Source organism: Ictidomys tridecemlineatus, chromosome 2 (assembly GCF_052094955.1).
Source record: "Ictidomys tridecemlineatus isolate mIctTri1 chromosome 2, mIctTri1.hap1, whole genome shotgun sequence".
In the NCBI taxonomy this organism is placed as follows: Eukaryota; Metazoa; Chordata; class Mammalia; order Rodentia; family Sciuridae; genus Ictidomys; species Ictidomys tridecemlineatus.
In genome coordinates, this window is record NC_135478.1 from 108,996,666 (window position 1) to 109,022,219 (window position 25,554).

Consider the following 25,554-nt stretch of genomic DNA (forward strand, 5'->3'; position numbering starts at 1 on the left):
AGGTAATGGGAAGGCACCGGCAGGCAGAATAGGAGATGGTTCTAAGGTGAGGGTGAGGATCAGGGGAGCAGCATGTGGGTCTGGATGGAAGCATATATGAGGAGAGAAGAAAAGTATAGCCCCAAACTTTGTGAGTATGTCCTTTCCCATAAGTGTAACAGGGAGCACTGTGGAGTGACCAAAAAGGAATGGGTAAAAATGCACACAAGGTGGGTGTCTGTAAGAATTGGTAGTAGGCCCTCAGAACTCCTTAAGGACTGACTATGTAGCCCTGGTGTCTAGGAGGAAGGAGACAGGCCTACCTGAAATACACAGAGTTACCTTGGGTTTCAATGGAGTAATGGTAGTGGTAGGGTGATGGGAACCTGGGCCTTATCTGTCCTCTGCAGCTAGTCCTAAGAGTTGGAAAGGGGAACCATAAGGGCTGGATGACCAGGGGCTGCTATGGAATCAGGGACAGTCAATGGCCCAGTGTCCCTGATGGCATTTAGGACAAGGGCCTAGAAGCTTGCAAGGCTTGGGACATGTATGAGCTCAGTGACCTATCTGACCACATTTAAGGTAGGGTCTGGGTGGTCCCAAGGGAGTCTTCCATGGGTCAGTGAAACCAGGGACAGATGTGGCTGGACGTGGCTTGAGCAAGCATTTGATATTTCTGCTTTCTAGCCTTCTTGTCTCTCCTGTTATACACCTTAAAGACTACTCCCAGAACCTCATCTTTGGGAGTTAGGGGCCCCCTTTTGAGGCACCTTAGTGCCTTAGTATTGGGGAAACTCTGGGAGAAAAAGCAGGTCATTGGTAGTTGTCTAATCTGGAGTTTCAGGGTCCAGATTAATATATTGTAATAAAGCATTGGTTAGGCGATCTAAAAATGCTGAAGGGTTTTTATTCTTATTTTGGATGATTCCCTGGAGCTTTTCATAATTGATAGCCTTACGGGTTGTCTTTTTAAGTCCTACCATGAGGCAAGTAATGAATTGGTTTCTACTAGTTACTCCTCCAGGTGAATTATAATCCCAGCTGGGGTCCCAATCAGGGATTTTTGAGAAAAACCACCACGAGTGACTGGGAGTTGTTCTTGGTGAGACCTCTTGGCCTTGGATTAATCTCTATGTTTTTTTCCCCCTATGTAGTCCCAGCAGGATCCCAAGTGCATCTAAAGGCCCTGCCTCCAATGCTTACCCAGCAATAGTGAGGATCATCTGAGTATAACCTTCCTCTCAACTGGGTGAGACTAGAGACAGGGGGACACCCCACCTCTAGACTTACCTCCTATGTCTCACCATGGGTGGGTCCAGTGCCAATCGGATGGTCAGAGGAGGTCTGATGTTCCTCAACAGCATAATTTCTAGCTTGCTCCCAAACTCATCTGCGCCCCTTAGGCAGGAGGGTTTTAGACAAGATCATATGAACATCATGAAAGGTCAAATCATATGATTGGTTCAGATATTGAAACTCTTTGATATGTGTGGTGGGGCTTGAATTACAGGACCCAAGCTGCTTTTCTATCTGTAAAAGATCTGACAAAGAGAAAGGCACATGAACCCGGATTACACCATCTACCCCAGCCACCTTGCCTAGAGGATACAGAGATGCAGGTTGGGCCTGGCAGCCCATGAGTGTGTAGCAGAAGGAGAGAAGGGTGGAGGGCCAAAGGGATAGTTGTTGTGGTGGCTTCATCAGAAAGAGAATTGTGGTATGGCAGGGGCTCATCCACTGGGTAGAAAGAGGAGGAGTCCTTGGTAGGATTTTCTGTCCCTTTGGAGGCAGGCATAGAGGAGGTGAGAGTTAAGAAGACTTGTGGGGGGAGAACAAGATTTGTAGAGAGAGGGCTTAGAATGTAGAGAGAAGGCCTGAACATATTTATATCTCTTTCCATTTTCCTGAACATTCACAATAGTTGAAAAGATCCCTGATAATACTTGGATATAGAGTACCCTTAAGCAGCCATTTAGAGTCCAAAGGATATTGAGGCAAGATCTGATTGCACAAATGGATAAGGTTTTGGGGTTTTAGGTCCAGGAGGCAGCCTAGAGGACTATGGGAGGAAATGGATGAGGAGCTGCCCATGGTGAGATGTAGGAGGTGAGTCTAGAGGTGGTCCATCCCCCAGTCTCTAGTATCACCCAGTTGAGAGGAAGGTTATGCTCAGGGGATCGTCACTGCTGAGTAAGCATTGGGGGCAGGGCCTGTAGATGCACTTGGGATCCTACTGGGACTACATAGGGGCAGAAGCCATATAGATTAACCCAAGGCCAAGAGGTCTCACCAGGAACAACTCCCAATCATCCTCAGTGGTTTTTCTCAAAACTCAGGACCCAACCTATAGACCTGGTTGACAGTAGTGATCATCTGTAGCTGTGAAAACTTTGACTGGGGGTGCCCCCAACCACACGGTAACCCTGGGAGTGCTGGGTGATTAAAAGTCATTTCCAGGGAGTTGTAGGTCAACCAGAGACAGTCTTACCTGAAATGTTTGGTGGTGAGTGCAGAGAGGGCATTCGGCAAAATGGAGGACCTGGTCCCACACTGGAATTTGGATTGGGGATGCTCAGTGACCCTCAAAGAGGGGCTTGGGCATACCAGGGAATTCAGTCATGGGTTTTGGCACCAAAGAAAGGAAAGTAAGGAACCAGGAAACCAGTGAGTGAGAAATGAAAGACAAAGACCAAGCAGAGATACACATTAGAGTTTATTTGTCAGAGTTGACAAAGGCACATCTCTCCATAGATGGAGAGAGAAAAAACAGGCTTGGGGTTTGGGACTTTTATGGGGCAGGCTCAGGGATTAGAACTGGGCGGCTCCTAATGCAGGTGGTTAAGTGTGGGCTTGGTATAAGGGAGTGGTGAGCCTTTCTCAGAAAGGGGAAGGGAAACTTTTTCCTTAAAATGACAGTTGTCACTTAAAATGGCCATCCAGATGCTAAGCAAGGTCCTTACAATTATACATTTTTTTAATCCATTCATCTGTTGAAGGACACCTAGATTGGTTCCATAGCTTAGCTATTGTGAATTGAACTGCTATAATCATTGAAGTGGCTGTATCACTATAGTATGCTGATTTTAAGTCCTTTGGCTATATGCTGAGGAGTGAGGTAACTAGGTCAAATGGTAGTTTTATTCCAAGTTTTCTGAGGAATCTCAATACTGTTTTTCAGAGTGGTTGCACCAATGCACAGTCCCATCAGAAATGTATAAGTGTACCTTTCCCCCACATCTTTGATAACCTTTATTGTTAATTAGATTCTTTTTTTTAATTTATTTTTTTAGGTGTAGATGGACACAACACAATGCCTTTATTTTTATGTGGTGCTGAGGATGGAACCCAGGTCTCGCCCATGCTAGGCGAGCGCTCTATCACTGAGCCACAATCCCAGCCCATTAATTGTATTCTTGATAATTGCCATTATGATTGGAGTGAGATGAAATCTCAGTGAAGTTTTAATTTGCATATCTCTAATTGCTAGAAATGTTGAACATTTTTTTATATATTTGTTGACTGATCATATTTCTTATTCTGTGAAGTGAATGTTCAGTTTCTTTGCCCATTATTGATTATGGTATTTATTTTATTTATTTTTGTGTTAAGTTTTTTTTTTTTTTTAGTTCTTTGTACATCCTGGAGATTATATCTTATCTGAGATGCAGGTTGTAAAGATTTTGTCCCATTCAATACACTCTCTCTTCATATATTTGATTATTTCCTTTGCTGTGAAGAAGCTCTTCAGTTTAATACTATCCTATTTATTGTTTTTTTAAATATATTTATTTTTTGGTTGTAGTCAGACACAATACTTTTATTTAATTTATTTTTTTTTTATGTGGTGCTGAGGATTAAACCCAGGGCCTCGCACGGGCTAGGTGAGTGCTCTACCGCTGAGCCACAACACTAACCCCCCTATTTATTGATTCTTGATTTTACTCCTTGAGATTTAGGAGTCTTGTTAGTTCCTAGATGACATGATGAATATTTTAGGCCTAAATTTTTTTCTAGTAGGCCCAGGGTCTCTGGCATAATGCGTCCTTGATCACTTTGAGTTGAGTTTGATGCAGGGTGAGAGATAGGAGTTTAATTTCATTTTGCTACATAATGATTTCCAGTTTTCCCAGCATTATTTGTTGTAAATAACCTCACAGTTTTGCAACAGCCAATTGTACCTTGCTGGATTTACATTTTTTAAAATTAGATAAAGTGTATTTTAAGGCCCAGAGTTAACTTTTAACTTTTCTGTTAACTTTTTTTTTTAAAGAGAGAGAGAGAGAGAGAGAGAGAGAGAGAGAGAGAGAGAGAGAGAGAGAATTTTTTAATATTTATTTTTTAGTTTTCTGCGGACACAACATCTTTGTTTGTATGTGGTGTTGAGGATGGAACCCGGGCCGCACACATGCCAGGCGAGCGCGCTACCACTTGAGCCACATCCCCAGCCCTCTCTGTTAACTTTTTACATATGCTTGGAATGAGTGTGTTTTGCTGTTTTTTCTTTCTTTCTTTCTTTTAATACACCCTTAACGGTTTCATTTATTTATGTAAATATTTAACATTATTGTAAAATCTTTTATACATATTCATACAAAAAAATAAATTTCAGGATAAAACCTTGGGTCCATGGTAATTTGAAAAAAAAAAAAAAACTTCTATAACAGTGGTCCACTATATGCTTTGAATATAACCTTTGCTGCTCTGCCCCTGCATCTTATTTTTTAAATGGACATATTTTTTTTTCTCTTCCTACTTCTCCCTAATCTTTCCCTTTCTTTAATCTCAGGGGAAATAGGATTATGATTCTTCCCCATCCTAGGCAGAGTTATTTGAGTACATACCCACCATGTGAAGGAAGTATTCCATATTTTGGGAATGGTACCAGAAGATCTTAGAAATAACTATTTTCCAAATTAACAAGTGAACTGCAACTCCAGATGAAAGAACATATGGAATGTAGCCTTTGAAATACCTCTACAAAAGGACTCTGTTTCTGCTGATGGGCAAGAATCAAAGCTTTCAGGACAGGAGTTCCCTGTGTTTCTCCTTTACTAACAAAGCAATAAGCCTTCTTTTTCCTTTTTCTCAAAACAATGTCTTCCTTATTGGATTGGCATCTTGGACAAGGACCAAGCTTTCAGCTACCTGATCATTCACTACTGAAGATAAGGCAAAAGTCCTAGCAATCATTTCTGGTGGTTAGTGTATCTCCCCAATGCAGGGAACAGTTGAGAAGAATCCAAGCTTCTCCATCAGCTCCCCTCAATCTTCTCAGTGTGGAGGTAATTTGATGGAAGGCAATTTTATAACACTCACCCCTGGAAACACTTCAAGAAGTATAGCAAAGATGTATGGTGTTGCTGAAAGCTCAGTCCTTGTCCTTGGTACCAATCCAATAATGAGGACATGGCTTTGAGAAAAAAAAGAAGGTTTATTGTTTTGCTAGCAAAGAAGAAACACAGGGGACTCCTGTCCCAAAGGCTGTGATTTCTGCCCAACAGCAGGAACAGAGGGCTTTTATAAAGGTGATTCAGAGACAATTAGATTAGGGAGGAGAGGTCAGGGAGGAGAAGATGAGAAGGTGGGAGAAGATCAGGGAGAAGAAGGCTGGGAAAAAGAAAAAAAAAAGTATGTTTCAAAACCTCAGGGATATAGTCAAAGCATAAAATGAATCCCTGTTACAATGATAACACTGAACCTTCTTTTTACTAGGAATTTGGCAAGATGGCAATTTCCAAACCAACTTTCTACAATTCCTACTGACAAATCTAAGAACAGCTGCATTCACCACATCCTTCTATTCTCACACCAAAGGCCCCAGGACAGAGTTCCTAATCTGATCCTATCTAGTCCCTGCAGGCTCACTCAACACTTAAACTTTTCTCCTACCCCACAACTAAACACTCTCTGCAGCAACAGACTCTAGATGTTCCTGAGGATGCCTACCAGTAAAATACTGGCATTACTGCATCAGCATCGCACTCACAAGCTGTATTCCAAGATCACAGCTGGGAGAAGCCCCAAAATGACAAAATTATGAGGACCCCACAAAAACCCAGCTATTCCGGACTAAATCAATATTTTAATGAAACACACCAACTTCTAACACAGCCCATCCCAGACAGAATCATTGCTAGAGATATAGAGCAAAAAAGCCTATGAACAACTGCCAAAGGAAGCAGGCTATTACCAATTCTGAGTAAAAGTGCATACAGACATTACAAATTTGGTAGACCTTGTTAGAAATCAGTTGATGATTGTCCTGTCCGGCAGGATGCATCAACGTGGGCAGCGAACCTAGATGGGGAGGAATGAAGGGACAAGAGACACAAAAGGTGACAGTAAGACAAAAGTTCTGATCAAGCTACAAACTTTTATTGTTCACACAGGGGTATTCATATGCTGGGGATGGGGAAGGTCTCTAATCAGCAATTTCTGGATGTGGGTGGTAAAACTGCCAGCTGCAAGATGTCTGATGATCCTGATAACCGCAGGATGTTCCAGGGAGATAGGGAGCTGCAGGATGCCTCCCAGGCAGGATGTCTCCCAGGGGGCTGTCAGGCTAATCTTTGAAGGAGAATTTCCTTCTAGTCCCCGACAGATGATGACAATTATTCTATATCCTTGGGAACTACCCCAAAAGCAGCACCAAGAAAGGATGTGATGGAGAGAATTACAGTAGATGGGGTAGAGAGAAAAGGTGGGAGGGGAGGGGTGCGGAGGGGGGATAGGAAGGGGATAGGAAAGGCAGCAAAATACGACACTAGTATGGCAGTATGTATAAATGTGGATGTGTAACCAATGTGAATCTGCAATCTGTATACATGGTAAAAATGGGAGTTCATAACCCGCTTGAATCAAATTTATGAAATATGATATGTCAAGAGCATTGTAATGTTTTGAACAGCCAATTAAAAAAAAAAAAAGAAAGGGTGTGATGAATGCAGAGAGATCTGTAGCTGGATGTAAAGCCTTTAAATTACTAAGGAACTCTGACAAGAGTTCCCTTCCCTATAATTATGTAGGGCCTAAAACACAGACTATCCACCCATACACTAAGGCAGCTCCTGAGAGACCTTACAGCTTGTGGTCATTAGCCCACCCTCTTGGTAGGCCCACTGGGGGAGAGGGAGTCACATCCACAGCAGAGTCTCCTTGAAGCACACACTCACAGGGCAGCCAATCCCACTGTCACTGAGGTGGGCCAAACATAGTGAGGAGGGATCCTGGGCATCAGTCACCCACCCCATAGGCATAACTCTGGCCTAACATACACAATACTAAACACAGTGTGCTTCAGTATTTTGTGACATGGTGTCCCCTCACTCTGAGGGCCCAGGCTCTTCCTCTGCATATTTAAGGCTTCCAGAAAGTGTTCCACAGCCTCCTGGTGAGCCCCAAGTTTAATGTAGCTGATGCCCAGGTTGTAGTGAGACCAGATATAGCCAGGCTACAGCTCAAGGGCCTCATAGTATGCAGCCATTGCTTCTTCACTCTGGTTTTTATTGGCCAGGGTGGCCCCAACTTATTTCACAGCAAGTAGTCATTGGGACAAACACTGAGGGCAGGAGCAAAATGGTCCATGGCCTTGTCATACTTCCCACTCAGGTTGAAGAGGACTCCTAAGCCACATTGCACATTAGATCAATGGAAAAATGGCCAGAAACAGCTCTTCCACTTCAAAAAACAAGGAATCAGACAACAGAGATCCAAAAATAGGCTTGCTGGGGCCCAGTCCTGCTCCACCAGTCCCTTCTTCACCAGGTGCCATTAGATGGGCATAGGCTACTGATCAAAAGGCTAAGGGTGATCATGCAGGGGATTATCTTCCTCAAACTGGTACCCCTTATCATACAAAGCAGATGTAAGATCATCATAGTCAGAAAGCCAGGAGTGAGCCTCAGCATCCTGTTTTGCCATCTCCTCAACTCTGCCTACAACTTGTCCCAGAAATCAACATCAGACTCTATAGCTGACTTGCCTTGTTCAAACTCCAAGTCAAGTGCAAATGTGTTTACTGGTCTTATGAACTGGTCAACCCATGCATCTAATGCCTCAGAATTAGCCAATTTGTGGTCATCCTCTTTGGCCACAAAGTCACTGGCTGTGTGCTACAGATTCTCCTCAGGATGATAGTCATCATTCCATATTATCAGTGGTGGCTATTCCCTTAGGCTCTCCCAGCGCAACTTCTCCTCAGACTGCTCTAGATATTCCTCAGCCCAGCATGGAGGGGACACAGACAAGGGGTCTGTAACTTCTGTGATGAATCCTTGGGACCAGTCAATCTCATTAGAATCCTGAGTTACATCCATAACATCTCCAGCTGCAAGAAACTCCTGGGCCCAATTCTCAGATAAGGCCAAGTCTGCCACATCAGGGGCTCTCTAGGGAGCCTGGTAGAAGTTTGACTGGATCTCTTCCAGGAAGGTCATCCATCTTGAAGGTCTAAAGGGCACGAGAAACAAATGGTGCATTCTATTTCTGCAGGAATCTCATCTTCAGAGCCTACTCCCAAAGGCTCAGAGACCATCTCAGAGGATGGGGTTCCAGGAGGCTCGAAGTCAGACCTTTATCCCTTTTGCCAAAGGGCCTCATCCTGGGTGAAGTAACTGGCTAGCTTCATGAGCAGGTTGGCATGATTGCCTTTAGCCTCTACCAGCTCCCACACTGCCAAGGTGACTGACAACTCTCTGATGGACAAAGGATGATTGGAACTGAGGTCCCAAAGCCAGACCCTCTCACAACAAAGTATATTTTCTGGAGGAGGTGAGCAGACATCCATTCCACACAGGCCAGATGGCCCACCACCAACCACTCTCCACCCCTGTGCCTTGCTATGGCCCCTATCTCTGCCAGGAGTCTGAAGGGAGCCAGTACACTCCTGGCACTCCCCTCAAAATGTTGCTGAAAGCTCTGTTCTTGCCCCCAAAGCCAATCAGAAAATGAGGACACAATTTTGAGAAAAAGGGAAAAGAAGGCTTATTGCTTTGCTAGCAAAGGAGAAACACAGGGGACTCCTGTCCCAGAGATTATGATTCTACTAATCAGCAGAAACAGGGAGCTTTAAAGAAGTGATTCAAATGCTACATTCCACATGATCTGTGTCTGGAGTTGTAATTCACTTGTTAATTTGGGATATAGTCATTTCTGAGATCTTCTGGTGCCATCTCTAAAGTCTGGATTACTTTGTTCCTATGGTGGGTATGTACTCAGAGACCATTAACTTTACCAAGGATGGGGAAGAAAGGTAATCCTGTTTCATCTCAGATTGGGGAGAAGAAGAGACTAGAGAGGAAAAGAAAGGAAGAGAGAAAACATGTCCATTTAAAAAATAAATTGCAGTGGCAGTGAAGCAAGGCCTATATTCAAATCATAAACTGGACCACTGTTATAAAAAGCCACTGCCCTCAGTTTAGTCTTCTCCAACAGCTTAAACCACGGGGGGTTGTAAGCACAATTGTGCACAAATAACAGAGACAGGAGATGGGAAGCAAACCTCATATCAGCAAGCTTTTCTTTATTCTGCAGTGAAGTCAATCAGTGAGGCATGTGAGGGCTCATTTTCTGTGTATAGAAATGGCCTGTAGGTTACAGAAGGAGTCTGAATTTTATAGTTTACAATGAGGTTGAATTAATCATTGGAAACCGTGGATGTGCTGTTTGAACAGTAAGGAACCTAGTTGTGCATTTTAAAATTTTAACTCAGGAAGGCAGTAATAAAAAGTTTGAAATTTATTGTCACTGGAAAAAGCCCACACTACTCTTTGTTTACTGCTTATTTCCTTCCTCTGGGACCCATTGCTACCTAGAGCTATTTGCTTTTCTCCTTCCAAGATTCATCTGCAATGGGAAAAGGTAAAAGTCCAGGGCCCAGTGTTTTATATTCACCTTCTCCCTTCAGGATCCATTGTGGTTGGGAAGGGGTAAATTTTTGCTTTTGGTGGGGATGTCGGGATGAACCCAGGAAGGGATGAAAGTTTGCTTTTTACCTTGGGGGCCATTTTTACTGAGAAAGAATGTGCTGAGAGAGGTTTAATGTTTGGTTAATGTACTCTTCCTCCCCCAGAGCCAGGCTGTCTCTATATTTTTTCTTGGGGACTATCTTATAGTAATATATTTTCCATAATCCTTTAGCGATCTTGAAACAAGAACAAAGGTCAGGCAGTTAGCGTTGATAGAAGGCCAGGTTGGGTTATTTAGGGTTAGGGTTAGGGTTAGAGTTGGGGTTGGGTCAGTAAGATAAAAGCTGATTCAAAAGGAATGGAATGTTAATACCTTCAGGACTTATTTCCCCTCCCCTCAGGTGGCCAAAAAGTCACTTGCCTGGGTGGGGGTGGGGATTCTTCATCCCAGCAGGGACTTACCATTATTGAGTATTCCATGGCTGATTCCCTTCTTGTTTTTCTGGACAATGTAAATTAGGAAGAGGTACCCCTGAATTGTCCACTTCCCACCATTTTGCTAGATGGAGGGAGAGGGCATAAGAAATAGGAAACCTGGAAACTATAAAAGGGACAGGACACTCTCTTCCAGGTCTGGGACTTGTTCTCTGGAGAAGTCTCTGTTCTATCCTCTAAATAAAACTTGCTTTCTATACTTGTTTCTTTGGTGTTTAATCTTAACATCAGTGGAAATGGAACTCAGCCCTAATTGAGTCAAATCACTGGTAAAAGTCTCAGGGGAAGGACAGGCCAACAGCTGTTCCCCTACAAAGGGGCCTGGACACCAGAGGAATAAAGGGGACACCTCATCAACCAGACTAAATTGGGCATTGGCTGCACAGGGGACGGTGGGAATGCCACGTGGCTGAAAACCCTGCCCTTTGCATCCCTTTAGTCTGGTGAGCACTGTAACTGAAAACTTGGTCCCTTTCCCCAGTGCCAATCAATGACAATTTAATAATGAGGACACAGTTTTGAGAAAAAGGAAAAAGGTTTATTTCTTTGGTAGCAAAGAAGAAGCACAGGGGACTGGCAGGGTGGGGGTGGGGGTTTAAAAAAACTCTTCAAGGGTTACATTCCAGGTGTGCTCCATAGGGGGTCCCAGGGTGCCCTCTTGACAAGTTAGGATTCAGTTGTTAATTTGGGAAATATGCACTTCCCAGATCCTCAGCAGGCATTTCCTTCCCATAGTGGGTGTGTTCAAGGGCAATTAACTAGAGGAAGAAAAGGTAACACTATCTCCCTAATCTTGTTAGGCAGGGAGGGAACAGAGGGAAAAAAAAAAAAAAGCAGCTGGGCTCAGTGGTAGTAGAGTGCTCACCTAGCATGCTGGTGACACTGAGTTCAATCCTCAGCACCACATAAATATAAACTAAAGATTTTGTGTCCACTTAAAAGTAAAATATATAAACCCTTAGAGCAATGAGGGCATATTCAGAAGGTGAAGGGACCACTGAGCCCCTCCCCAACTTGGCTTAACCTAGTGAAGCCAGAATTAAACATGCAGTCAGAATAGATAGGTAAATCAAGTCAGGTCAGATCCAATCAGGCCAATTTTGAGTGAACCCTGGGAAATTGGAAACTGTCCCCTGAGGAACTAAAATGTTAACTCCTTCAGAGCCCTTCCTCCACCCTTATCAAGAACCTGCCCCTGCTCTAACCTGTTGCTAAGGTATCCAGTCCCAGGAATTGGCCCTCCCTACAGGGAGCTATAAAGTTGTTAATGAATGTTTCCTGGGCTGCATCATCCTAACCTTCCCCCTTCAGCCCACCTGTTTCCCACCTTTTGGCCCTCCCACCAAGCTTTCCTGGGCCTAGTGAGCATTCCTGGGCCTAGTGAGAATTCCTGGGCCTAGTGAGCATTCCTGAGCCTAGTCATATACTCAGGAAGGAGAAAGATAAGGGGAAGAGAGCAGGAGAACAAAGGAAGCTAGGACATATAAAAAAGGCAGAATACCTCGCTTCTGGGAATACCAGGATACCAGCTATGGTCCCCTTCTCCCTACTGGGAGAAGTCTATGCTATCCCTTTTAAAATAAACCCTGCTTTATATGCTTGCCTCAGTGTGCTTCTCTAATGTTCAAACTTCCAATTGGTGGGAGCAGAATTTATCACCAGTAACTGGTGATATCACTAGCCCACTTCTCCCAGGATCCTAACCACCCCTTCACTGCCCCTAATTCCAGGACCCCAGAGGCCACGACAGTGGTAAGAGAAGCCCCAGGACACATCCTAGTGTGCCCTGGGGCCCAGCATTCTGTGTGGGGCCCTACCACCCATGGGGGCAAGTGGTAGGGCATCTGTTTTCCTGTTTTAGATGTAGTATTTCACAAACTAGTTAATTCTTGTTAAATGATGGTACTACTTAGTTCTGTTCCCCAAGGTTAGGTCATTGTCCTTGATGCCAAACCAATATCAAGGACAGGGTTTTGAGAAAAAGGAAAAAGAAGTGAAAAACCAGCCTCTACCACAGAGCAAAGCCTGTCCAAGAAAGGGACATGACCTTTGTCCTTGGAAAGACCCACAGAGCACTCCTAGGCACATTCCCACCCTGCTAAGTTTTTTATCTATAAGTAACAGGAGAGATCTGCTGGGCCAGGTGTCCCTGACTAAGTCAGGTTAGGTGGGGATCCATAGCAACCCCCTAGCAACCACCAATCAGCATGAGACAGGGAAATACCTAGGATGCCAGATGACCCTCCCAGTAGTTTATGGTGTTGAGAAACCATGTAGTTCAGCACCAACACCCCTCTTGGCTTAAACCAATCATTTCAAATGAATACTTCTTTTGTACTGACCAATCACCCCTACCCAACTTGTTTCCACCAGTGAATGTGCTAATCATGTTTTAGAGTTGTTGTTTGATTTTCCCATGGTGTGTGATGATTTGCTAAGGGATGCTATGATGTATGTGAAGTCCCTGCCCTCTCCAAAGAATGTATAAAACTGCTACAAACCCTGGGCTCAGGGCCTCTTAGCGTCACCAGTTGCTGTGTGCGCGCGCGTGGAGGACCAAGCTAGCTCGCAATAAACACCTCTTTGCTGCTTACATCAATCTTGGGTCTCTGGTGGTCTTGTAAAGGTAAAATTTCCAAGCTGACTCTAAGCTGCAAGAGTCTAAGTTAAAGTGTAAAAGAGTGGGCATTGTAAATTTTCTAAATTGAAAGGCTTGGGCTAAAAAAAGAAAATAATAGACCAGGTATTGTTAAAATTCCTCTGCAACTCCCGGAACCTGTAATCTCTGTAGCTGTTAGGACAATACCTGAACTGCTCAGTAATATTTCCATTGATTCCCTGGTTGTTTATTAGCTAAGGGCTCCAAATAGCTCCGTAGGAAAACATCCAGGCCACAAAACCAATCAGTTTAAATGTGTACCCCGCTTAGTAGTGACCAATCGCCCCTGCCCAGACTGTTCCTGCCAATAAATGCACTAATCATGGCTCAGGGTTGTTGTTCAATTTTCCCGTGCCTCAAGATGATTTGTTCTGATGTATGCAAAGCCCCCTACCCTCTACAAAAAGTGTACTTAAGTGTTGGGGTGCAGCGGAGCGTCGGAGGGGAGAAACCACACAAGAGACTCACTTCATGCAATCGCAAGGGGGGAAGTTTATTGAGGATCCTGTTCCAGCGCGCTGGGACTCTGTGCTCACTCAAGAAGGGAGAGTGGCCCAGAGCCCAGAGCGGAGGTCAGGTGGAGCTTAAGTACACTTTTTGGAGAGGGTGGGGGGCTTTGCATACATCAGAACAAATCACCATGAGGTGCGGGAAAATTGAACAACAATTCTGAAACATGATTAGTACATACATTGGCGGGAACAATTTAGGCAGAGATGATTGGTCATTTCTAAGTGGGGTACACATTTAAACTGATTGGTTCTGGGGCCTAGATGCGTACGTGCCATGCTACCTAGAGCCCTTAGCTATTAAACAACCAGGGAATCAATGGAGACATTTACTAGGCAGTTCCCACATTGTTCTAACAACTTTACAGGGATTACAAGTTCCGGGGATAGCAGAGGAATTGTAACAATAGACTTGTATAATTGTAACAATTGTCTTTTACTTTTTAGCCCAGGCCTTGTAATCTAGAAGCTTTACAATGCCCTAGTCTCTTACACTTTAACTCAAGCTCTTGCAGCTTGGAATCAGCTTAGAATTTTTACCTTTACATTAGCTCTGCTTGACCTCTGCTCGGGGCTCTGGGCTGCTCTCCCTTCCTGAGTGAGCCTTGAGCCCCAGCATGCTGGTTCAATACTTCCCCCTGCAATTGCATGAAGCTGGTCTCTTGTGTGGTCTCTCCCTCCCACGCTCTGCTGGACCCTTACAGTCTTTGGGGGTCCCTAATTTGAGCATAACACCTGCTAAGTGGCACCGGGTGTCCCTGATTCAGTCAGGCTAGGTGGAGACCCATAGTAACCCCCTAGCAGCCACCAATCAGCATGAGACAGGGAAATACCTGGGATGCCAGATGACACTCCCAGTAGTTTATGGTGTTGAGAAACCCTGTAGTTCAGCACGTACACCCCTCTTGGCTTAAACTAATCAGTTCAAATAAATCCCCCTCTTTTACTAACCAATCACCCCTACCCAACTTGTTTCCACCAGTGAATGTGCTAATCATATTTTAGAGTTGTTATTTGATTTTCCCATGGTGTGTACTGATTTGCTAAGAAATGCTATGATGTATGTGGGGGTCCCTGCCTTCTCCAAAGAATGTATAAAACTGCTGCAAACCCTGGGCTCAGGGCCTCTCAGTGTCACCAGTTGCTGTGTGTGCACGCAGAGGACCAAGCTAGCTCACAATAAACATCTCTTTGTGTTTACATCGATCTTGGTCTCTGGTGGTCTTTTGGGGTTCCCGAATTTGAGCATAACAGAAGGTTTATTGCTAAACACAGGGGACTCCTGTTCCAAAGGCTGATTCTGCCTATCAGCAAGAACAGGGGGCTTTTATAAAGGTGATTCAGGGAAAACGAGATTATAGAGGAGAGATCAGGAAGATCAGGGAAAAAGTTAGGGGAAAAATGATCAAAGAGAAGGGTTGGAAAAAGAAAAAAAAAATGTAAGTTTCAAAGCCACAAGAGCTATAGTCAAAGCATCAAATGAACCCTTGTTACAGTTTGGCTATTATCTATATTGATTTTTCTGCGGGCTGAATCTGCTAATTCATGATTATATTTAAAATTTGGAATTTATGTGTGGTTCTTTCTCATGGTAATTTTTAAATTTCTTTGATAATGTCTATACAGAAAATCATGTCTAAAGAACTAAAGAAAAAATGGTTTTCTGTATTATTTAATTATATGTAGTTGTGTCTCAGTATTTGTGTTAGAATTGGTTCCAGAACCCACCATAAATGCCAAAACCTGAAGGGAATCAGGTCCCTTAAATTACATGTTGTGGTATATTTATATCACATATGCACATCCTTCTGTGTGTAACAGTGATCCACTTCATCTTTTGAATATAGCCCTTTCTGCTTATTTTAAAAGGACATTTTTTTTTCTTTTTCTTTTCTCTTTCTCTCCCTCCCTAACTTGGGGATGGGAATAAGAGTATCATGAGTTATCTGGTACTCATGGATACCAGAGTATATTTACCAGGGTATCCATGTGTACCAGATAACTCATGGTAGGAGTATCTGGTACTCATGGAAGGAGATGTCATAGAAGATCTAGGAAGTGACTGTCTCCAAAATTAAGAAGTGAATTTCAACACACTATCAGGGAGCACCTGGAACCACATGATATGAAGAATAAGTCCAAGGATATTTTCCCTTTCTGCAGCTGTTCCCCTACCTGCCTTGACTGGGGTAAAATTTAAGCTTTTTTTTTTTTTTTAATTTTTTAGGACATACTACCTTTATTTTGTTTGTTTGTTTATTGGTACTGGGGATTTAACTCAGGGGTGCTCTGATCACTGAGGCACATTCCCAGTCCTATTTTTTATTTTATTTAGAGACAGGGACTCACTGAGTTACTTAGTGCCTTGCGTTTGGTGAGGCTGGCTTTAAACTCCTGATTCTCCTGTCTCAGTCTCCCTAGCTGCTTGGGATTACAGGTGTGAGCCATAGCACCTTGGTGTTTATTTATTTTTATGTGGTGCCCAGGATCAAATAGGCAAATGCTCTACCACTGAACCATACCTCCAGCCCCTAAAATTAAAGCTTTTGACATTTAAAAGCCTGGGCCTCAGCCAGAAGGAAGTGAAAAACCAGCCTCTATCTCAAAGCAAAGCCTGTCCAAGGAAGGGACATGACCTTTGTCCTTGGAAAGACCCACATAGTGCTCCTAGGCACATTCCCACCCTGCTAAGTTGTTTATCTACAAATAACAGGAGAGATCTGCTGCGCCAGGTGTTCCTGACTCAGTCAGGCTAGAGGGGGATCCATAGCAACCCCCTAGCAGCCACCAATCAGCATGAGACCTGGGATGCCAGATGACACTCCCAGTAGTTTATGGTGTTGAGAAACCATGTAGTTCAGCACGTATACCCCTCTTGGCGTAAGCCAATCAGTTCAAATGAATACCCCTTTTGTACTGACCAATCACCCTTACCCAACTTGTTCCTGCCAGTGAATGTGCTGATCATGTTTTAGAGTTGTTATTTGATTTTCCCATGGTGTGTGATGATTTGTTAAGAGATGTTATGATGTATGTGGGGGTCCCTGTCTTCTCCAAAGAATGTATAAAACTGCTGCAAAACCTGGACTCGGGGCCTCTTAGGGACACCAGTTGCTGTGTGTGCACGCGGAGGACCAAGCTAGCTCGCAATAAACACCTCTTTGCTGTTTACATCGATCTTGGTCTCTGGTGGTCTTTTGAGGGTCCCGAATTTGAGCATAACAGAAGGAGCACAAAAAGGACTCTCACCTAACTGGTTCCTGACCCCCCAACCCTAATGAGTCAGCTGATCCCAATACAATAAGCCCCAGGAAATTCCCTATTCACATTCTGGTCCCGCCTTAACAGATCAGCTGACCCCAATACAATGAACCCCAGGAACTACCCTCTTGTCCCACTCTAAATGAAACCTATAAAACCCAGACCCTTGCTTTAATATACCACCATTTTCCTCCTGGAAAATGAGCTACATCAGGTTTTTGACAGATTGACTCTGTCACCGAATAAAGAAGAGTTTGCTGGTCTGAGGTTGGCTTCCTGCCTTCTGCCTCTCTATCATTTGTGCATCATTTGTGCTAACAATACCTGGAATAAAACCTTTGAAAAGGCTCTTTAAAAGCCCTCTACTTGCTCAGAAAGCTCCATCCTTGTCCCTGATGCCAATGCAATAACAAGCACATGGTTTTGAGAAAAAGAAACATGAAAGTTTATTGCTTTGCTAGCCAAGGAGAAACACAGGGGACTCCTGTCCCAAAGGCTATGATTGTGCCAGTCAGCAGGAACAGGGGCTTTTAAAAAGCTGATTCAAAGGCTATATTCCATGTGTTCTCTGTTGGAGTTATAATTGTTAGGATAGCTGGCTCAAATATCCATGAGAGACACATTTTTGAGTTCAAGCAAAGGTTTATTGACAGAGAATGTCTGCTTGGCTGCCTTTCTGCAAGGTACAGTAACCTATTGGAAAAATCTCCTTAACTACTTGGTCATGTACAAAGGAGTACTTAAAAAATAACCCATCTGGTGCTACGATTGTTACTTGACATCTTTTTTGTAGTTTTAGTAGTTAGGGACTCTTTGGGGGCGGCCTTGTTATGCTCGAATTCGGGACCCCCAGAGACCACCAGAGAGCTGGGGGACTGATTTCTAGCTTGGCTTTGGGAGAGACAGTTGCTGGCCAGCTTTTGTGTGCACAATATGAGCTTGCTTTAATTTGATTTAAAATTGGAGTCAGTTGTCTTTACATCGTGGTTCAACAGCTTCTCACTTTTGCTGAACCACCATTTCTGTGTTTTGTGAGAATACAGAAGTCTGATGATTTTTCATGGACCTTTTAATAAATCCTGTTTGTTTTTATTGTTCAAATAAGACACTGAATACTTATGACTGCAAAGGTGAAAGTCATTCTCTCTGGATTCTGAAGCCTCTACTAAGGTTTTTTTTTTTTTTTTTTTTTAAATTGGGGATTGAACTCAGGGGCACTGGACCACTGAGCCAAATCCCCAGTCCTATTTTTTTTTTTTTATTTAGAGACAGGGTCTCCAGGGTCTCACTGAACTGAGTTGCTTAGTGCCTCGCTTTTGCTGAGGCTGGCTTTGAACTCATGATCCTCCTGAATCAGCCTCCCAAGCTCCTGGGATTACAGGCATGTGCCACTGTGCCTAGTTTTTTTTTTTTTTTTAATAGGATCTTGCTAAGTTGTTGAGGGTCTTGCTAAGTTGCTGAACCTGGCCTCATAAATGTGATCCTCTTATTTCAGCCTCCCAAATCACTGAGATCATAGGCCTGCACCACACCATTATGCCCAGCATAACTTCACTGTCTTTTACCCTCTAACCGTATCTCAATTTCAATTGCAACTAGCTACAGTTCTTAATTGTCACTCAAGTACGTGTATATTCATTACATTCAATCAGTACAGTGTTAGCATAATTGCAGCCATCTTTCTTTTCCCCACCCCTATTTTATGAATACTGTTCTTATTCCCAAGAAGCAGAAACTAGCCTGAGATAAAATCTACTGGCCTGGAGTCACGCTGGTCTCTCACTGTTCTTTCATTGACAGATAGGAGACAACTTAATGGCCCCTGAAATGAGGACATACTGATTTCCCTGTTTTCTCCTTGAGAAGAAAAAGAATATGCCAGTTTTCCTGTTCCCCATCTAAGAGATAGGAAAACTGCCTGTCTCTGTTCCCAAGAAACAAACTTGCCTTCCACAAGATCAGGGGATGCTTACTATGTCAGTCAAGACTAAACCTGTCCCTAGTGCACAGCCATGATTCTAGCCTATAAAAGGTAACATTCAAGGGGGAGTTGCTGCTGCTGACTTTTTATAACATAAATATAATGATGGTACCTTTCTTTTGAAGTTGCTGAGGAGATTAAAATACCTTGAAAAATCCCCAAAACACTAGTTAGGGTTTGAAGTTTGTAAGTTAGAATTTTCACATATAACATAAGAAACTTATATAATTTTAAAAATTTGTTCTCTTTAGATATATAAGACAGCAGAGTGTATTTTAATATATTATAACTTATGGAGGTTCACTGCAATGTGCTTATGTATGTACATAGGAAAGTTAAGTCAGATTCATTCCACTATCTTTTCTATTGCTGTTCTACTTCCCTTTCTTTTATTTCTCTTTGTTTAATCTACTGAACTTCTATTCTTCTCTCCCCTCAACCTTGTTGTGTGTTAGAATCTACATTTCAGAGAGAACATTTGGCCTTTGATTTTTTTTTTTTTTGGATTGGCTTATTTCACTTTTTCATGATCACCTCCAATTCCATCCATTTACCAGAAAAAGGCCATAATTTCATTCTTCTTTATGGCTGAGTAATATTTTATGGTGTCCCGTCCGGCAGGACACATCAACGTGGGCAGCGAACCTAGATGGGGAGGAATGAAGGAACAAGAGACACAAAAGGTGACAGCAAGACAAAAGTTCTGATCAAGTTGCAAACTTTTATTGTTCACACAGGGGTATTTATATGCTGGGGATGGGGAAGCTCTCTAATCATCAATTGCTGGATATGGGTGGGTATTCATATGCTAGGGATGGGGAAGGTCTCTAATCAGCAATTGCTGGATGTGGATGGGTATTCATATGCTGGAGATGGGGAAGGTCTCCAATCAGCAATTGCTGGATGTGGGTGGTAAAACTGCCAGCTGCAAGATGTCTGATGATCCTGATAACCGCAGGATGTTCCAGGGAAATAGGTATCTGCAGGATGCCTTCCGGGCAGGATGTCTCCCAGGGGGCTGTCAGGCTAATCCTTGAAGGAGAATTTCCTTCTAGTCCCCGACATTATGGTATATGTATTCCAGTGTATATCCACTCATCTGTTGAAGAGCACCTAGGTTGGTTTCATAGCTTAGTTATTTTGAATTGAGCTGCTGTAAACACAGATGTGACTGTGTCACTATAATATGCTAATTTTACATCCTTTGGGTATATGCCAAGGAGTGGGATAACTGGGCTAAATAGAGGTTCTATTTCAAGTTCTGAAGAATTGCCATATTGTTGTCCAGAGTGGGTGCACCATTTTGCAGTCTCACCAGCAATGTGTGAGTGTGCTTTTTCTCCCTGCATCCTTGACAACATTTATTGTTACTTGTATTCTTGATAATGGCCATCCTGACTGAAGTGAGATGAATCTCAATGTAGTTTTAATTTGCATTTCTCTAATTGCTAGAGATATTGAACATTTTTTTCATATATTTGTTGACTGATCATATTTCTTCTGTGAAGTGCCTGCTCAGTTCCTTTGCCCATTTATTGATTGGGTTTTATATATATATAATATATAATATTTATATTTATATATATTTGGTGTTCAGTGTTTTGAATTCTTTTTGTATATCCTGGAGATTAATGCTATATCTGAGGTGCTATTGTAGGGACAGATGAGGCTGGTTTATTATGTATATTGGAGAACTTTTCTTCTAGTCAGTGGTGAAGGTGATCCCCCTCTCAATGTCTTGACAAGGTCACAGTGAAAATAAGTGTTGGCAAAGCTGCTCTCTTACTGTCTTGACAAGGTCACAGTGAGGATAAATGTTGGCAAAGACTCACTGAAACCATGAGACCCTTTTTTATGTAATTGGGACTTTTCATTTTCATGCTCATGTTCCTGACAGGAGGCATGAGTATGTTAAATGCCAAACCAAATGAAATTTCAGATGGCTAGAACATAAGAGGTACTTCATTCCTTGAAGGCTGTTCTACTACCCCTCAGCATATCAAGGACAAAGTAGAAAGCTGCTCTTCTATCTCAGCACACTGAGGACAAACCTGATAATGGACAACAATCATTATTTAAAATGTCACAAAAATTTTAGGCACCACATTGATTATATCAACTAGAACCCAAGCCCATATTTCCTGTCTTTTAGAAAACCTAATCATTATGCTTATTGTACAATGTCAGGGGCTAGAAGGAAATTCTCCTTCAAAGGGTAGCCTGACATTTATAAGAAACAGCCCCCTAGGAGACATCCTGCCTGGGAGACATCCTGCAGCTACCTATCTCCCTGGAACAACCTGTGGTTATCAGGATCATCAGACATCTTGCAGCTGGCAGTTTTACCACCCACATCCAGCAATTGCTGATTAGAGAGCTTCCCCATCCCCAGCATATAAATACCCCTGTGTGAACAATAAAAGTTTGCAGCTTGATCAGAACTCCTGTCTTGCTGTCATCCCTCATGTCTCTTGTCCCTTCATTCCTCCCCACCTAGGTTCACCGCCCATGTTGATGTGTCCTGCCCTGGTCAGGACAGTACAAAACCCCCCACATGTAGTTTCATTCTTGGTTAAGGAAAGTTATGTTATACACTTAGGAAAGTTAAGACATATAAGGATACATTCTTCTCATTTCTATAAACCCTCTTTTACTTCACATAGTGATTTATGATGAGCATACTTAATATTGGCCGAAAGTGGACTGATGTTTAGAAGTTACTTTTTATTGAGAAAGATTATAAAGATATAAGAACTAGTGCACTTTGACTGAGAAACAAAGAGAGAAAGCAGCTCAACCAGTTTTATGAGAATAAATTTAGCAATTAATTAAAGTAGCTTTATAAGACATATTTTTAGAATAATGTTAAAAATATTATTCTATTTAGATTCTTGGGTTTAGAATTCTTAAATTTTTAGTTGTATGGGTTTCTGATATGTTTTAAGAATTGTTTATAAACTTTAGGATATTTTAAGTGTAAGATTTAAGGGGAGTTTTTTAGATGGGAATTTTAGATTAGAAATAAAGTGCAAGTGTACTTTAAAACTTAACTGTTAATGATAGGTTAGGAGACTTAAAGTCTGGTTACGTAGTTTGGCATTAGTTAATAAGAAAATAGCATATCTTGGAGAAAATAGTACATCTTGGGAAAATCTGAAAAAATGCAAATTAGTGACACATTTTATTAATGATTGATAACTAAAGGTCACATCCTGGAAAAATGTAAATTGATGTTGCATTTTTCTCTACCCCTAATTATGGTTAAGGAAACGTTATGTCTTGGCAAAGTTTTGAAATTTTATAATCATTGACATATTCTGAGTCTATAATGATGAGAAAAATTGCAATAAAAGATGACCCAGAGAAAGCTGCATTAGAGCTCTCTCTCTGGAGATTGCTCCAAAGGAATGACTCCTGTCTCATCTTTTCGCCAATGCCACTCATCCTTCAGAACTCCCTGGACCCCACTAAGGCAGGACCCCAGCAGATCAGGTCTATTTGGGACTACTGTATGACTCTTGTATATGTATTTCTACCTCATTTCTGAAATGGGGAAACTTTCCTGTGACAATCGCATTGAAAATATTCTTAATGTCTTTTTGCTTTTTAAGAGAGAGTGAGAGAGGGAGAGAGAGAGAGAAAGAATTTTTTTTTAATATTTATTTTTTAGTTATCGGCAGACACAACATCTTTGTATGTGGTGCTGAGGATCAAACCCGGGCCGCACACATGCCAGGCAGGCACGCTACCACTTGAGCCACATCCCAGCCCCTATTCTTAATGTCTTTAGATTGTGTCTCCATGTTCTCATCTATCCCAATGATTGTCAGTTTTGATCTCTTGGTGTTGTCCAGAATATTTGTATATTCTGTAGCCCATCTACAGTCACTGGGCCGTTTCCACAAAGTACTCAGGAGTACACCATCCTCTCTCCCTGTCCAGGTGCATCTTAAGCACCCCAAGGTTTCCCTTTCTGGAGGAACTAATTTTATATCTGCCTTCTACTAAGGCACTTCTCCTACTGACTCTGTGTCCATTAAAAGCAATCCTCATCTTTAATGCATGGGTTTCCCCAAGTAAATTTTTTTAAGTCTTTATCTGTGGGCCACATCATACCCTTTGTCTTCACTGCCCCTCCACTTGCTGGTGCCTGGGCTAGTGCTTTTCTATGTAATTTATTATTTCTTACCTTCAAGGTTCTGACTTTGTGCATCTCTAAATATTTTTTTAACAGTTGAGAAATAAGTTCCAGTGAGTTCCCTTAGTTATCCACCTTGCTGAGAGGCTGTCTTCCTGCTTTGTAAGTCAAATGTGGAGGGATTTCTTTGAGGTGCTTTTTTCCTCTAATCCACAATCTTCTCTCCCTCCTGAACATCATTTTTAAGGAAGATTCCAAAGTAAGCTTTTTTTTTGGGCGGGGGGGGGGGGGACTAGGGGTTGAACCCAGGGTGTTTTACCACAGGAATACATCACCAGTCCTTTTTAAAAATTTTTGATTTGTTAGTCAGGATATCACTAAATTACTGAAGCTGTCCTCAAATTTGTATCCTGCCTCACCACCAAGGAGTTGCTAGGATTAGAGGCATGCATCACCATTCCCCACTCAAAGTAAAATTTTAATAATGATCATGCTCATTTGTCCATTGAATTAGTTGTGTCTGACTAATACATGGTACTTGAAATTCATCCTAAATCCCATTTCAGGCATAGGTCATTATCTTTTTTCTTTTCTTTTTTTTCTTTCTTTAATATTAAGGCATCTTTTATTCCCATCCTAGTATATGTTTTAAATAAGAGCCAGCATTTATTCAAATGCTTTCTAATGTATTTGGCAGGTTTGTTTTTATATTCTCCTATTACACATATCATTGAAAGTTCTCATGATCAAACACCTGACACAAATCAAGAGAAAAGTATAAATAGATACCAATTTATTAAAGGGAAACAATTCACCATTGAAATATAAAAAGGAACTTCAAAGAGTTTCATAAAAAGTTTAAATACTGGTATTTAAATTTCTCTGAAGCAATTTATGCTTCAGTAATTAAATAAAAGAAGATATGAAGACTTTAAGATGGAAAACCTATATTTAATAACTACAGAATAACTGTATATGTAAAATTCTGCTGTATTGGGAAGACATTTGAAAAGGACTCATAGTCCCTACAAGAAGATCATACAAATTAACACTGATTATTATTTCCCATATTTATCCATTTATAAAACTTAATAGGCTTCATAAAGTATACTAAACAGTAACATTTTCACCTTTTATTAAGGCAAGTTTGTGAAAAAATGTAATACAACCAGATCTTTTAATGAACTTTCCACTGACAACATTTTTTAATGTAAGAAACAAAAGCCCTTTGCAAAGAAAAGTCCAGGACTGAAGGGATTCTTAGCCACGTTCTACTGAAAGGGTAAAGTTTCTAAGCTGCAAAGCCTGAATTAAAATGTAGAAGACCGGGCATTGTAAAGTTCCTCTGCTACACCCAGCTACACCCAGAACCTGAAATTCCTGAGATAGTTAAGACAATGCCCTACTGGCCATTTAGCCTAGGGCCCTGTGCAGTTTGTCACAGGGCCTGAACTAATCAGTTTGAATGTGTACCCCGCTTAGGAGTGACCAATCACCCTTGCCCAGCCTGTTCCCACCAATGAATGTGCTAATCATGTCTCAGAGTTGTTGTTCAATTTTCTCAAGCCTCATGATGATTTGTTCTGATGTATGCAAAGCCCCTCCCTCCCCAAAAAGTATACTTAAGCTCTGCTTGACCTCTGCTCTGGGCTCTGGACTGCTCTATCTTCCTGAGTGAGCCTGGAACCTCAGCATGCTGAATTAATAAATCCCCTTTTACCAATTTCATGGAGCCAGTCTCTTGTGTGGTCTCTTCTTTCCGACACTACACTGGACCCTTACAGTATAGGTCATAGCAGTTCCAAGATTCACTTCCTGTAACTTGACTAATATGCTCTGCTTTACAGCTGATGATATGGTGTTGTTAAAAAAAAAAGCTTTCATAGATATAATTAGAGGTGTTTGGGGATATGTTTCTGTCCAGGAAATCTAAGAGACTGACTCATGCAATTGCAGAAGGGGATTTATTGAGGATCCAATTTAGCGCGCTGAGGCTCCAGGCTCACTCAAGAAGGGGGAGCAGCCCAGAGCCCCGAGCAGAGGTTAAGCAGTGCTTAAGTACACTTTTTGGGGAGGGTGGAGGCTTTGCATACATCAAGACAAATCATCATGAGGCGCGGGAAAATCAAACAACAATTTTTAAACTTGATTAGTACATCCATTGGTGGGAACAGGTCGGGCAGGGGTGATTGGTCACTCTTAAGCGGGGTACAAATTCAAACTGATTGGTTCGGGCCCTGTATGCTTGCAGGACAAGCTGCACAGGGCCCTAGGCTAAATGGCCAGTAGGGCGTTGTCTTAACTGTCTCAGGAATTTCAGGTTCTGGGTGTAGCAGAGGAACTTAACAATACCTGGTCCTTCACTTTTTAACTCAGGCCTTGCAGCTTAGAAACTTTACAATGCTCAGTCTTTTACATTTTAACTCAGGCTTTGCAGCTTAGAAACTTTACCCTTTCATTAAGAAGGCTTTGGTATCACCATTTCACCCAATATTGAAATGAAACTGGACTTAATTCCCGGAAACTTTCATCTCCTTCATAAATAGAATATAATGCTTCTAGTTCCATCTTCTGGTCCTCATTGGCACTCATTGAGCCACTGCCTCCCAAGCGGACATGTTTGTGAC

General features: G+C 42.2%; 2 pseudogenes; both read right to left on the reverse strand.

Moving 5' to 3' along the window:
• Positions 1-7,170: 7,170 nt before the first annotated feature.
• Positions 7,171-8,119, reverse strand: LOC144368373 (peroxisomal targeting signal 1 receptor pseudogene; annotated as a pseudogene).
• A 22-nt stretch (positions 8,120-8,141) lies between these two features.
• LOC101976237 (peroxisomal targeting signal 1 receptor pseudogene) lies at positions 8,142-8,764 on the reverse strand (annotated as a pseudogene).
• Positions 8,765-25,554: the final 16,790 nt, after the last annotated feature.